The sequence below is a fragment of the Cyprinus carpio genome, unplaced genomic scaffold (assembly GCF_018340385.1).
Source record: "Cyprinus carpio isolate SPL01 unplaced genomic scaffold, ASM1834038v1 S000006632, whole genome shotgun sequence".
Classification (NCBI taxonomy): domain Eukaryota; kingdom Metazoa; phylum Chordata; class Actinopteri; order Cypriniformes; family Cyprinidae; genus Cyprinus; species Cyprinus carpio.
In genome coordinates, this window is record NW_024879262.1 from 172,660 (window position 1) to 186,954 (window position 14,295).

The 14,295-nt window shown below is 35.3% G+C and overlaps 1 pseudogene; it reads left to right on the plus strand.

Moving 5' to 3' along the window:
- Positions 1-14,295, plus strand: part of LOC109113229 — a 32,429-nt pseudogene that overhangs the window by 6,251 nt on the left and 11,883 nt on the right.

Genomic DNA, 14,295 nt, shown 5'->3' on the forward strand with positions numbered 1-14,295 from the left:
TTTCTGCGTTGAATTATATCATGAATATTACTGCTGAACTTTAAAGAATCATATTATTTCACCTTAGTCCAAATTTTGTGACGAAAACACTTATTTTATTTTGTATAAAATGAATCACTGTTTTTTTCCCCGATAACTCTTGAGTTTGGCAAGGCCAATATGAATGAAAACAATGAAATACTGATACTAAAAGAAAAACTTGCTCTGTTTGAATCATGTTGTCAAAAATGATGATGTCACTCCCCTAAACTAAGATCAAACCATTGGGTTTAGAAAGGGAAAAATTAATAAAATAAACATTTAAATAAAATAGAAATGTTCCTGAAATCTGTTTTATTCTAAAAGTTATTTAGTTTTATACACTGAAAAAAACACTAGCAAGACACACAACTGAAATGGTACCATGCTAAGATGTCATGTTTTTTAATTTAATTGGGGTTAAATTAGACTTGTAAAAAAATACTTGTATATAATGTTGTCTAAGAGCAGAAATACCTGTTTGTGTTGTTCTTCACTGAAAGCAGTGGCTGGGATTGAACAGACTGGGTCAGACCTTGTGTGTGGGATGTGAGTTATAACAAGAGTGGGTCATTTGAAGCAAATCTTACATAACCCTCTTTTCAGCTTCAGAAAAACCAAGAGAGAAGTCCTTCTCTTCACAGCTGAGATTTTTTTTTTCTTCATTTCTGTGGATTTCTCTCAAAAGGTCCTTCATGAAGAAGAAAACCTAGTGTGTTAAACACTTGAAAAAAGATCTTGCCCATTTCTTGGATAGTTTATGAATGGTTTGCATGTTTACTGTATATGAGCAATATTGATAGTGGTGCTTATCAATGATAAAAATCCCTTATTAATATCGCTCATACTTAGAGTTAGTGATTTGAGCAAACCTTGAACCCAAGGTTTTTATATGAACTGTTTAATTCTCTCACCATTTGATGAAAATGTGTTAATGATGTATACTGTAAAATTGTGTGTGCTATTATTTTCATGCAAATATTGTCTACCGTACATTTAGTGGTGTGCAATAACATTTTCTGATCATGAACGATTTAAATGTTATGGTTACCCACATTCTTCAACTTCAACATAACTTTTATGTTCAACAGAAGAAGGAAACTCTTTTTTGTTTTTGTTTTTACCTTGCAAGGCTTTGTTTTTAAAATAAGGAAATAAGTTTGGCTGTACTTGCAAAATAGCAAAATAAAGAATCGTGATTTTTCAGAAAAAATCGTGATATGATATTTTTGCCATATCACCCACCCATACGTACAATAAAAAGGAAAAACATTCCATAGATTTAAATGGACTTGGGATCGACCGACCCATATGTAGGTGCCAGAATACCGTAGAGATTTGGGGGTGGTTTTTTTTTTAACTTGGGCCAGTAAGCAACCACGCAAGTTTTGCCAGTGCAAACACCACTCACGTTTTCTTCATAAACCAAAAAGCCTGTGATATGTGCTCTAACATGATCTGCAATATCACCCTCCTTCCCTCACGGTGACTTTGATGCGGAGAACACCCCAGCGTGCTGTTCGTATGCTGAGGCCATGTTTCTTCATCTTTGTTTTTCAGACTAAACTACCAGGTGTGGGATTCTTGAAGATTCATGCGCCTTGGGACGTTCTTTGTCGAGAAGCTGAGTTTATGAAGCTCAAAATGCCAACAACAAAGGTATATTGTCTTGAGTCTTATCAAGTGATAAAGAGAATCTGTGTGCTCTACACAAACATGATGTGCTCTGCTGTCATGTCATTTTCAGATATATAAAGTCAGTCAGGGAAGCAGCATTGTAGAGAAGGTCAACATGTTCCTGCAGAAAGTCACTGCCCCCTTGCAACTAAAGTTGGGGAAAAACCAGACGGAAAATGAGAAACACCTCTCCTACCCTTTCTCACGAGAAAAGCAGCATCTGTAAGTCTATAGTCATTCATTGCCACACTAAGCTCATGTTTAAGATGATTGCTGACCTCGTAGGCATTTTCATTCATTGACTACAATGAATGAAAATGATCACATGATGCTAGTTTTATTGTAGAACACAATATGTGATTGTTATAAATGGTCCAAATTTATGATCAAGTTAAAGTAGTGAAATATGATGGATGGTCACTAATAATCCTCTGAAAGGCAGCGTACTATCAATGCGCCTTTGGTTTTTACAGCCCCATGGAATGTTATTGCCTGTGAAATTGAATAGGGAGGCACAAAACAGTCAAAATGAAATGACCCCACACGGTTTCTTTTTCACAGCTTTGATTTATCAGACAGAAATTCCTTCTTCGACAGCAAAACCAGGAGCTCAATAGTAAGTATGAGTCCTCTTAGAAAACTGTTTTGCCTGCCTAGTCAGGGACGATTTAAGACCCAATGTCATTTATCCCCTGATTTGATTACCAAAGCGCCTTTGTGGCTCCACACCAAAATGTCAGTGACGTCAAAGTTGTTCTTTTTGTGGACAATAATTTCAGTCACTTGATCTGTCAGCTGCCTCTTACAATGCGGTCCACCCTCAGATTGATTTTCTCAGCAGGGTTTATTTATTTATTCTTGCTATTTTAGGTCTCACAGGTATCCTGTGATATTTAAAATGTCTGTTGTCCACTGTTTAATGTTACATTTTGAGTCTAGTATTATAAATCCGGTGTTATATTTATAATTATATTTATAAACCTATTTATAATCATCAACAGGTGTATGAGATTTTAAAACGAACAAAATGCACAAGGGCCAAGTATATCATGGGTAAGTCTCATCTTTTTATTTTTGATGGACAAACTAGTGCAAATCAACCTGAATCCCATCCAATAGTGTTGCTGAATTGAAATGTTATCAAAAAAATCAATAGTGGCACTTTATTTTGAAGTTTTCACCACAAAAAAGAATGCATAGTGTGAAACGTCATCTTATGAATACCCAGGATTAATTGTTAATTGAATGATGTGAAACATTAATCAAGATAACCCAGGATTGCATTTACACCAGGGTTTTTGAATGACCCAGGGTTAACTATTTCAAGTGTGTTTAACAGCACAACAATAAGCAATTAACTCGATTGATTTCTTGTTACAGGAATCAGCAGTCTGCTGGGCAGTGGTGTCTACACAGAGGCCTACCCATTGCATGATGTGAGTGACGCCATATTAAGTTCTCCTTCCAGTTTCCTCCAACTGATTGTTTTATTTCTTGTGTAAGTTAATTTCATATTAACATTTGAAATTACATTTTACATACAGGGTGATATTGATGGTGTACACGCTGAAACCAATGACAGAAAGGTAAAAGACATTACAATATTCATACTAATACTCATATCTTGGACTTCAGATATTTTAATTTTGACTGATTTTGAACGCCAGTGAAGTTGTGCACAGGTTTTAAATATAATATTTAAATATTTACAATACAACACCTTAGGTTTTGCTTGTATAGAAAAAAGCTGTAACCTTAATACCTCACTGTTTCCTCACTATGTTAGCAATAATCCATATTAACTGAGTGACCAAATAATCTTTGAAGTGACCTTCGTTAGCAGTGTTTAAGGACTACATATTTGGTTTGTGCTGTACACTGTTATGAAAAAAAAAAGAAAACAGATTTGAATCATGCAAACACTTTTATATTTATCTTTTTTTATATCTGTTTTATAATACAACTAAGAAAAAAGTGTAAAAACTATAGTAATATGAATAATATAAATTGTAATTTATTTTAGTGTTATTCGGTTGTTAAGTGGTGATGTAAGAAGTGCTGTTTCCGGGTCCAAGCCTCAACTCACTTCACTTAAGAATACCACCTCAGCAGCCGTTTATGAGCACTGTTTATTAATGTTAAACATTTAAGCTAAACGTTTTCAAACTTGAAAACGTTGTACACTACAGTCTCCATGCTCACAGTGTCCCAAACACAAATCATTTTTATATTTATTTACTTTTATTGATATTTTCATTGTCTGGCTATCTGGGATTTCGGTATGGAGTTAAAGGTTAGGATTATAATTTTTTTGGTAGTATTATATCGCATTGTGAGTGTATATTAGCAGCCTTTTGTTTATATATTTTGTGGTAGTATTAATTCACTTGGTGAGTGTATATTTGAAATGTGATCAGAATTAACAAGCGAATAACAACTTTTATAATATATGTTTTTTTATTATTTTAAATGGTTTGTGTGTTGCTAATATTAATTATAAATACGTGATACTGTGCATTATTTTGTATCTAGTGGTATTGATACTTATGTAAATAAGTAAATATGACCAGTTAATCAAAAAATTAAAAAATCTTTAGATAAACATTATGGTGACTGCAATTTTTTAAGTGTTGGGCAATACACAAAAACTGCTACCTTTGTACCTAGGGGTGATAGGAGATAATAAAGGCATAATTCAGAGATTTGCAAGGCCAGAAAGGTGCCTGCAATAAGGTTTCCAGCATTCAGATGAGAACAATCAATAAGATATATAAAGTGATAAATTCTTCCATTCCGGCCTGTGTTCTTCACTTTACCATCTGTAAAGAAAAGAGTTGTTATCATTGAATCCTGCTCTCTTAGACAATTTAGCATTTTTATCAATACATTTAAATTCCTCTGAATATTTCTTGAACCCTGTTTTACCTGTTTGGACACTTTTATGGCATACTGTAAGAATCTGGTAATGGTCTGGTCTCATGTTGACCACTTCAGATATAATTAAACCCTATAAATGGGCTGCAGAATCCTAGCTTGTGTAGAGGAGACCTGGTGAGACTCTGGACTTGCCTGCACCAAGCTCAGAATAATTGTCAGGTCACCAAGGCAACAGGATCATTTCCCACTTCAGCCATCTGTGAGCAGCGCTCCTGCCAGGCTTACTGTTGAGTCGTAGTTAGTGGGTAGTGTAACCCTTCTCAAAATAATGTCTAACGGTTATTTTCAAGAACTAAAAAAAAAAGATTAAATGTTTAATTTTTTTTCACAAAGAACCTCAAGGGACCTTGGAGAGAGTTGGTGTTTTGGTTTGTTTAGTGTGTTTATTTGCATGCAAATACAGTAGATGCTATTGTACTTCTAAAACATAGCTTAGTAGGTATATACATCAAGTGGTTTTGTATCATAAGTTAATAAATATATTAAGCACCACAACTTATTTCAAACTTTGATAATAAATCTACATATTAGACTGATTTCTGAAGGATCATGTGACACTAAAGATTGGATATTGAGGAAAATTCTGCTTTGCATCACAGAAATAAATTATATTTTAATGTATATTAAAATAAAAAACAATATTTTAAATTGTAATAATATTTAAATTTTTTTTTATCAAATGCAGCCTTTGATGAGCATCATGAATCTTATATATATATATATATATATATTATAGATGGATAGAAAGATAAATAGATAGATAGTTGGACCAAATATTGATGTCAAGTGTGGTTTTGCTGAGCTAATATGCTTACACATAAAAAAAATAAATAAGTATATGTATTAAATTACAATATTCCAGCTCCATACACACCTAGAGTCTTACACAGTGTCTTTAACGTTCACTTCTCTAACACATTTGCATATAGCAAAATAAAGATTACAAGAATGGACTTCACTTTGTTTATTTTGAGTAAATCCATATGAATAAAGCAGTTTAAATCCAAGTGTTCTGAAAGAGACACAATCATTGGTTAAATTATTAATTCAGAGGCTTTTACTAAGAGATAAACATTGATCAGCTGCTGTGAAATATAGCTGTCTGGGGCCCTGTGAAAAATGCCAATCCTTCCCATTCAATAATTTATACTACAATAGTATCTTATTAAAATAAAATTCATATCAATATTATGCTTCTTTTTTTTTTTTAAATATGTAACAAAAATTTTTATTTGTTACTATTGTTTAGCCATAATTTTATAGAACCATTAGGCACATCCTCTGTATAATCAATCAGCAAATATACTGATGGTTGCAGGTATGGAGGTGTACTATTTTTTTTTTTATTTGAGCTGAGTAATCACTGCTTGTTTACTTGATTAATCCATCCATTTTCACTAGTTTGACCGATTCATGACGATTTGTGTATATGTTGAAAACATACGCTTATGGCGTTCTTTATAATCCTAATGTGAATGCAACAAGCTCAAGGGAAACAATACAATCTGCTTCTCAGATTTATCTGCTGGTTTCACTGCTGAATGTTGTTATTAGAGGGTTGTGCATTATTTGATGTCATATTTCATAATGTTTTGGCCTTCCCTCCCTTGCACTCTCGGACAAAACACTTCTTCTTTTCTTTGACACTCCAGAGTGTATGTTCTGGAGACTGGAGCCTATCTCCGTGCAGCTGTGTTGTAAATCTGCCTTCAATTACTCATATAACTGTAGTACATTTACATCCCCAGACGGCGCACCGAACCGAAGTCATTACATTCGAAATTACTAACATGATGGTAGAGAGAGGCTTCATTTTTCCCTCTTCATCAGTTTTTAATGGAATAATCAGTTATTTTTGCTATTTCCATTTAACCCCTAAGTGCACTCACTGTGTATTTCAGCCATGCTGTATGAATGGATGTTGAATTGGTGTTCCAGGATGTATCTAATTTTAGTTCTGTCTTTGCAGATCTTGTATGAACAGTGGGCGAGTTACAGCATATTCTACAAGTACCAACCCATCGGATTAGTCAGGTATCATCCTGACAATAAATGCACTTCCAGAGAGCGAGACGGACCATAAAGAAAGGAGATTTTAGAAAATACCTTACTGATATGCATTATTCAGGAGTTTGTCAAAAGCCCTATTCAGATAGGATTTGTTTAAACAGGTAACAAAGTAGCTGTGGATGTCGGTAATGTTTATCATCAGATTATTTAGGATGAGCAATATCTGATAAATAAGTGAATATCTGAGGTCAAATAAGTCTGTTTACTGCTGGGTCATAGTTAACTAAATCAAGCAATTAAAAAGTTTTGTTTATCTGCTTAAAGTACTAAAGAACTAAAACTAAAGTAAATAAACTAAAACTAATTTTGGAAAAGAAATAATAAGAGTAAGCTGTAAATAAAATGTTATTTTTACTTATTTCATTAGCTTTTTTTAAAATGAATAGAATTGAATCTTTTGTTAACAGCCTTTCATTGCACATTGAAAAGACTGAAAATCAATTTACACCTTTCAGGCTAAAGAAAAGGATATTCATTTTTTTCTGATGTTTACTACATAGTAAATTGACACTTCTTTTGCTTTGACTTCATTGTCTTTATTGCACTGCGTTTGTCACTGCTTTGAAAACTGCTTTATCTCTCAGGAAGTATTTTGGTGAGAAAGTGGGCCTGTACTTTGCCTGGCTAGGAGTGTATACTCAAATGCTAATTCCAGCAGCAATTGTGGGAGTCATTGTGTTCCTGTACGGCTGTGCCACTGTGGACAACAACATCCCCAGGTCACCTTATGAAAATTTGTTTGATTGGTTTATTTGCATTGTTTTTGTACAAAGTGTTCTAAAAATAGCATGTGACCCCTCCCTAAACTGTTGACAGTTACATAAGTGATCAGATTATTTACTGTGTTTTAATTATGTAAAATTAGTTTGTCACAAAATTAAGATTGACACATTCTTCTTATCTGTGCCATAAACTTTCAAATGCATTCCACCATCTCACACCCCTAAGAACAAAGTTTCAGCAGCGTCTCGCCGACAGCAGTTCATACTCTTTCGCAATGGCTTTGAACTTTGTGGGCAGAGATTTTTAGTGAAGAATATGCCTAGCCATTTACGAAAGTAATCACAGTTGCACTTCGCAAGAAAAATGGATGGATGTTGAAGCGTGTGGTAATTAGGGAGTTCAGAGTGGGTTTGAAATGGTGCGACTGTAATGTAGTGTATAATGAGAGTGACTCAGTGTTCACTGGCCGTCTCGCAACGACATTCACTTAATTCCACAGATGCCACTGCTGAAAACAAGCTGTTCTAAAACCTACCTAGGAAAAATTTGAAGCATTATATGAACACCGCTGATATGAAGTATTGTATATTTCAAAGAGTACCCAGCAGAATTATGCTGCCTTTACACTGCAAGTTACACCGCAAGCTTTAATTTTTGCAGAATACCAGTGAATTGCTGCAAACTTCTATCCACAGAAATATAAATTGTGCAATAAAAAAAATATGCACATTAAATTTAGTGATAAATTTAATGAAGTTTGTGAGAAGCAGCATTTTACTGTTAAACAGCGAACGGTGTTTTTAAATGGTATTAAAAGTAAACTGTAATCTGTAACACAATGCCTATTTTCACTCTGAAACAGGCAGTGCAACAGACTATTAAGTTATCTAATTAAATTGCAGCCTTTCATTTGATAATAACAGCCATTTATTTATTTTTTTATCTTATATTTGATTTAATTATTTTAGCGTTTTGATTGAACTCCCTGCAATTCCCTCACAAACCCCCAGGGGTTATAATTAAATAACACTGTGAAACTGTAATCAAATACAGCGTTAAGTTGCCAAAATTTTTATTTAACTTTTAAATTAATGATTTTAGTTTTTAGTGTTTCATTTGTAATATTTGACATTTTCTTACATTTAATATAATTATTTGTAGTAGTTAGTAATAGCAACATGCAAAAGCATGAGTGCCCAGTTTCTTATGCATTTCATGTGACTATCACTATTTGCGCAGTGCATACAGTTGCTGCTTTTGTAAAACAAATTCATATTAGCATCACATCTGTTTTAGACATCAAAGCAACTCGCTATGTTTTTTAGAACAAGAAAACAAAAGCTGAATACAGAATAAATGTTTTTTTTTTTCAGAAATAATAAAAGCTAACAAGATAAAAGCTAAAACAATATGTGGAGAATAATACACTGCAGCCTTAATTAATAGCTTTACAGAGAAACATTATGGTGTCTAGGGAAACATGGGAGATGCGATGTATTTCTGAAATCAGGTTTTCTTCTTTGTGTACTCAGTATGGAGGTCTGCGACGAGAGAAACAATATCACCATGTGCCCAATGTGTGACCGAGCCTGCAGCTACTGGAAACTGGTCACGGCTTGCGGCACGGCTAGGGCCAGCCACCTGTTCGACAATGCGGCCACCGTCTTCTTCGCCATCTTTATGGCACTATGGGGTCAGCAGCTCTGTTCTCCTTTCATGTTCACCCGCACGCTTTGTTGCTGCTGTACACCAAACTGTTGTGTCTCTACATATTGAGGGCAGACTTGCTCTGACAAATGCTGAAGAGATTTGTGCCCTGGTTTTACACTTCTCTATAATACCCCCTGTACTCATCCCCACTCAAATGCTGAGCTTCTTAAAAAGCTGATTACTTTGGCTAAAACCCTAAATTTGCTTTTCCTGTTTTAATCTCTTACAGTTACAGGCTTTGAAATGAAAAATGACACCCTATGACAAGGCTACTTGCTAACTTGAGTCCTCTTTAAAAGAATCAAATTGAGCTGTTTTTAAGTGAGCCAGAAAGTGAATTGAGTGGAAAGAGAATCCAGTTCTTTTTGCATTCATAGTGCTGAGTTTGAGAGTGGGCTCAGATCTCTTTTTGTTTCACTTTTGTTGTGATTGGTTCTCAATCCACTTTCCATTTACACTTACCTAAAGTGAACTGTATTAAGAGCCCTTCCTCAGATAGTTTGATTTAGTTCTCTTTTAAAGGGGTTTGAGGTTATGGTAAACATTTTCATATAAGCTAAAATTGTAAACCGGACTCAAATGGTTCAGTTGAACCAAGTGTGAAAACACCATTAGAATAGATTCCTGAAAAAAGGTTTTACAGCCCAAAGTTATAGGAGAACCTTCCATGTTTCCTAAGAAAAAAACCTATGTATTAGTGATTTCTAAAGTTACAAGGTATAGAAAATAAAAAAAGAATATCAAAAAATAATTATTTTTGCATTCATACAGCATTCAGACTCAAATCTCTTTCTGGTTCACTTTGGTTGTGATCGGTTCCATTCATTCATACTGGCCTAAAGTGAACTGCATTGAGAACACTTCCTTAGATGGTTTTCAGTTCTCTTTTAAAGGGAACTGAGGTTGTTGTGAGTGTTCACACATAAGCTGAAATTATGAACCAGACTCAAACACCTTTAAATTACAAGTTCCCAAAATGTTTTACAGCCTAATGCTATAGGAGAACTTTCCATGGTTCTTTAGAAAACATTTATGTGTTAGTGATTTCCAAAGTATAAAAGAATATCGAAATATAGTTCTTTTTGCAGTCACACTGCTGATCTTGAAACTGGACTCAGATCTCGTTTTGTTTCACTTTGGTTTATGATTGGTTCTCGATTCAATTTCCATTCACACTTACCTAATGTGAAGTGTATTGAGAACACTTCCCTAGATGATTTCAGTTTAGTTCTCTTCAAAAAGGTTTACACATAAGCTAAAATTGTGAATTGGACTTAAATGCTTTAAAACAAAATGAATTCAAACATAAGTTCTTAAAAAAAAATTACAGCCTGATGTTGCAGGAGATCCATAATACTTCAGAGAAAACATTGACATATTAGTGATTCCCAAAGTTACCAACCCTAGAAATTAATGAAGTAATAATGAAAATATTCTTGATAAGGAAAAAAAATAGCCTCTGAGAAAAGTACAGGCTTCATTTGTAGCTATAATAAGAGAAATCGCGCCCTGATCAGAGCTGAGCCGATCAATAAGTATAAATGTGGGTTTGTTAGTGAAGGTTACCGCTCTGTGTCACACAGCCACCATGTTTATGGAGCACTGGAAGAGAAGGCAAATGAGGCTCAATTACGTCTGGGACATGACCAGCTTTGAAGACGGCGAGGTTAGTCACACACACACCCATGTTGACCTAGAAAAGTGTCACTATAAGACACAATGTATGTGTTGATAAGATAATTATATGGGTTTATGTATGTTTTGTAGGCGTGCTTCATTATTTTCTTGTGCAGACTTGTATTATCCTTAGGCTTGGGTATAAAGAATTATACATGTCTTTTTCTATTGATTCAGTGCCATGAAATCAAACTGTTTTTCACTGTTTGTTTTTTTGTCCTGTTTTGTATAGGGGAAACAAAAGGTTTGGAATCGGTTCATTCACTGTATTAACTAAATTTATTTCCTTCCTAACCTAACAGTTGCATTTTAGTACTAACATATTCTTCATATTAACTTAAAAGTCGTCTTCAAGCATCGTCGTCACATTCTTGCTTGTGTAAAGTATTCCACCAGCACTTATCTATCTATCTATCGGTCTGTTGCTGTGGAGGTCTGGGAGATTCCTGTTCTCTCTTCCTCCGGCCTTACAGGTCAAAAGCTGCTCACTTTCCTTTCGGCAGTCACAGTCTTTCCAGGCTTGCCACTGTTTATGTGGATAAAAATAAGCAGGAGGAACTAATAAAACCTCAAGCTGGTGAATGTGGAAAGGAATATGTATTTGTGGTGCTGAGAGCTTTTGGTTTTTTAAGGATTATACTTTCACTAAATGTCACTGTGTTGCTATTACCAGAATTTCTGTTCTGTTCACTGATCATGCACATGGCTGCTTTTGGCTCCATAACCAGTTATCTCTTTCCAGTGTTTTTCACTTTTAAACTGGTATTAGTCGTGTATATGTGGGAATTGCTTTCTCTGTTTTACCCAGAGTCAGCCGAGAGCAGAGTATGAGTTCCATGTCATGAAGAAGTCCTTGAAGAAAGAGCAATCCCCAAAGGTAGGTCTTTATGAATTCAAGCTTCAGAGGGAAAAAAAAAACTCACAAACTCACCATTCGTTGACCATCTGCTGCATATTGCAAACAGAATTGCCAAGTGGATTTACACCATTTCTAAAAGTCAGGGTGGTTAACATCTCCAAATAATAATAATAATAATAATAATGCATGTTTTCAACACAGCTAGTGCAATTATGTATTAAAAACACATTTAAGATGTGAAGAAAGAAATTTTATCCTACATTAAGGATTTAATAGGCCCCTTCTTGTCCAAGTGGGTTGTTCTTGGCTAGAATAATCTACAATGTGGACCAGACCATATGCTGATAAATAATTTTGGCTTAATTTGTAGTGTCTGGCACAACACAGGCAATGCTAATTCTAGCAGTATTTTTGTCTGTTGACTTATGCATGCCATCCTTGCTGTCATAAGGATGTCTGGATTATTGGGTATTATGTATTATGCTCAGTAGATGTTGACCCACTTGCAGTATACTGAATGTTATGTGACAGCACAGCTGTGAGGCATGTCTAGGGGCTTGATTTTGCTCTGCTTGGCTTGACCCTCTCTGTCCCTTTGGAGGCCAAAGCATGCTGGAGCCCTGAGTCTACACATCTGATTTTTGACCAAGTTTCTGTTGCAGGATGTAAGTGTTAGGCTGTGTCTATATTATATGTTCTGATCTCACATTTGACAATTCATATCTTTTTCTAGGCAGAAAATGTGAAGCTGACATGTAGAGACAGAATGCCAGCATACATGACTATAACACCATGATGGTTTTTTTGGTAAGACCTGATTTATTTAGAGAAAAAAAAAAAAAAAAAAAAAATATATATATATATATATATATATATATATATATTATTATAAGGCTATGAAGGACATAGGCTTTTTTAAATATGACAATAAATGAAATGAAACATTTTTTAGTAGTTAAATGTACCTTATTTTCAAAACAACCAGGCAATTTAATTCATGTTGAAATCACATGAGCAGACTGCTCACTTTATTATCAGTTGTATTCAGTTGCATAATAAAGTAGTCATGTTGACTTAAATCTGGCTTTCTCTAATTGCATTGGTAACCAATAATGTTGTCTTTTGCATGATGCTATATCCAGTCTCTGTCACTAAATTATTTGATTACAAGTCACTTTTGTTATTTTGTTTGTTTGTGTGCCCAATGCAGATCTTTGTGACCTTGGCTATCGTGTTTGGTGTGGTGCTATACAGGGTCTCCATTATGACTGCCCTGCACATGAGTTCCACTCCCACCTTCCGCACTAATATACGGGCCACCGTTAAAACCACTGCTGCTATCATCAACCTCATTATCATCATCATAATGGATGAGGTCTATGGAGCAATTGCACGTTGGCTCACTATTATGGGTACGTCTGGTTATTGACTTCAAGACATTAGGTTTGCGAGATTTGTTGCAAAACATGCTTACAAAACTTGCTGTTGTTTTCAACCTATCAGAGGTGCCAAAAACTGACAAGAGTTTTGAGGAGAGGCTGATCTTCAAGACATTCATATTGAAGTTCGCAAATGCATTTACCCCTATTGTGTACCTGGCATTCTTCAGAGGCAGGTGAGAGTATTGGTATCAAGGAGTCACTCTGAAACTGAACGGTATCAGATACTTGGTTATTAACAAATCTACAATAGGATTTCCATTTGTTAGAGCGACAAGCTGTTTCCAAACCTAGTGAGCTGCCCTGCTGTCTAAGTGACTGATTTGGAACAAAGTACAGTATAGACAGCTGCTCCTTGCAGAAAGTGCTTCTCACATGAAAAACATAAAAATAATATTAAAATAATAGAGACTGGGAGTAGGTGTGGTGTGTTAGGGGTTATGTGGGTACACTTAATGTCACCCACACTCTGGATCATTTGCGGCACAGGTAGTGCATATAGGAAGGTTGGACCATTTGCAGTAGTCCTGTCTGGAGATGACAACAGCCTTGAAAAGGAATTGTCCAGCATGCTTTATTCCCAAATCCATGTATCTGGATGATATGTCACCAGTGATTGTTTGTGTACACATGAAAAGTGTTAAGGGGCCTAATACTGAGCCCTGGGGTACCCCCATGGATAGTTGATGTGATTTAAATCCTGCTCACTTCTCAGATACCTTATAAATAGTAGAGTCTGATGATTTACACTTGCAGACATATCCAGCAGAATGAAGACAACTAATCTAGAGGCAGCTTTTGCCAGCCGCAGGGCTTCAGTGACAAGTTCTCTGATTAATTTCTGCTTTTGAAAAAGACTCTTGCTACTCATTTTACCAGGAACCTTCTATTGCTGCCATTTTGTCTCTGAAGTTTGGTCTTACGAAGAACATCAGATGTTCAGGGGTTTAGTGGGCGTTTTGCGCAAACAGGCCTGGAGGAGAGAGGACAGATGCTGTCTAGACAAGATGTTCAAGTGGATTTAAATGCATCATTTACATAAGAGAGGAGGAGCTTTTAGCTGGGTGAACAGAGGTGGGCGATCATAGAAACAAGTATGAGGGAGTGGAGGTTATGTTGAAAGAAAACCAGCAAAGAGTGTGCAGCAGGCAAGGTGGAAATCGCAAATGTTCAATGGAGTACCAA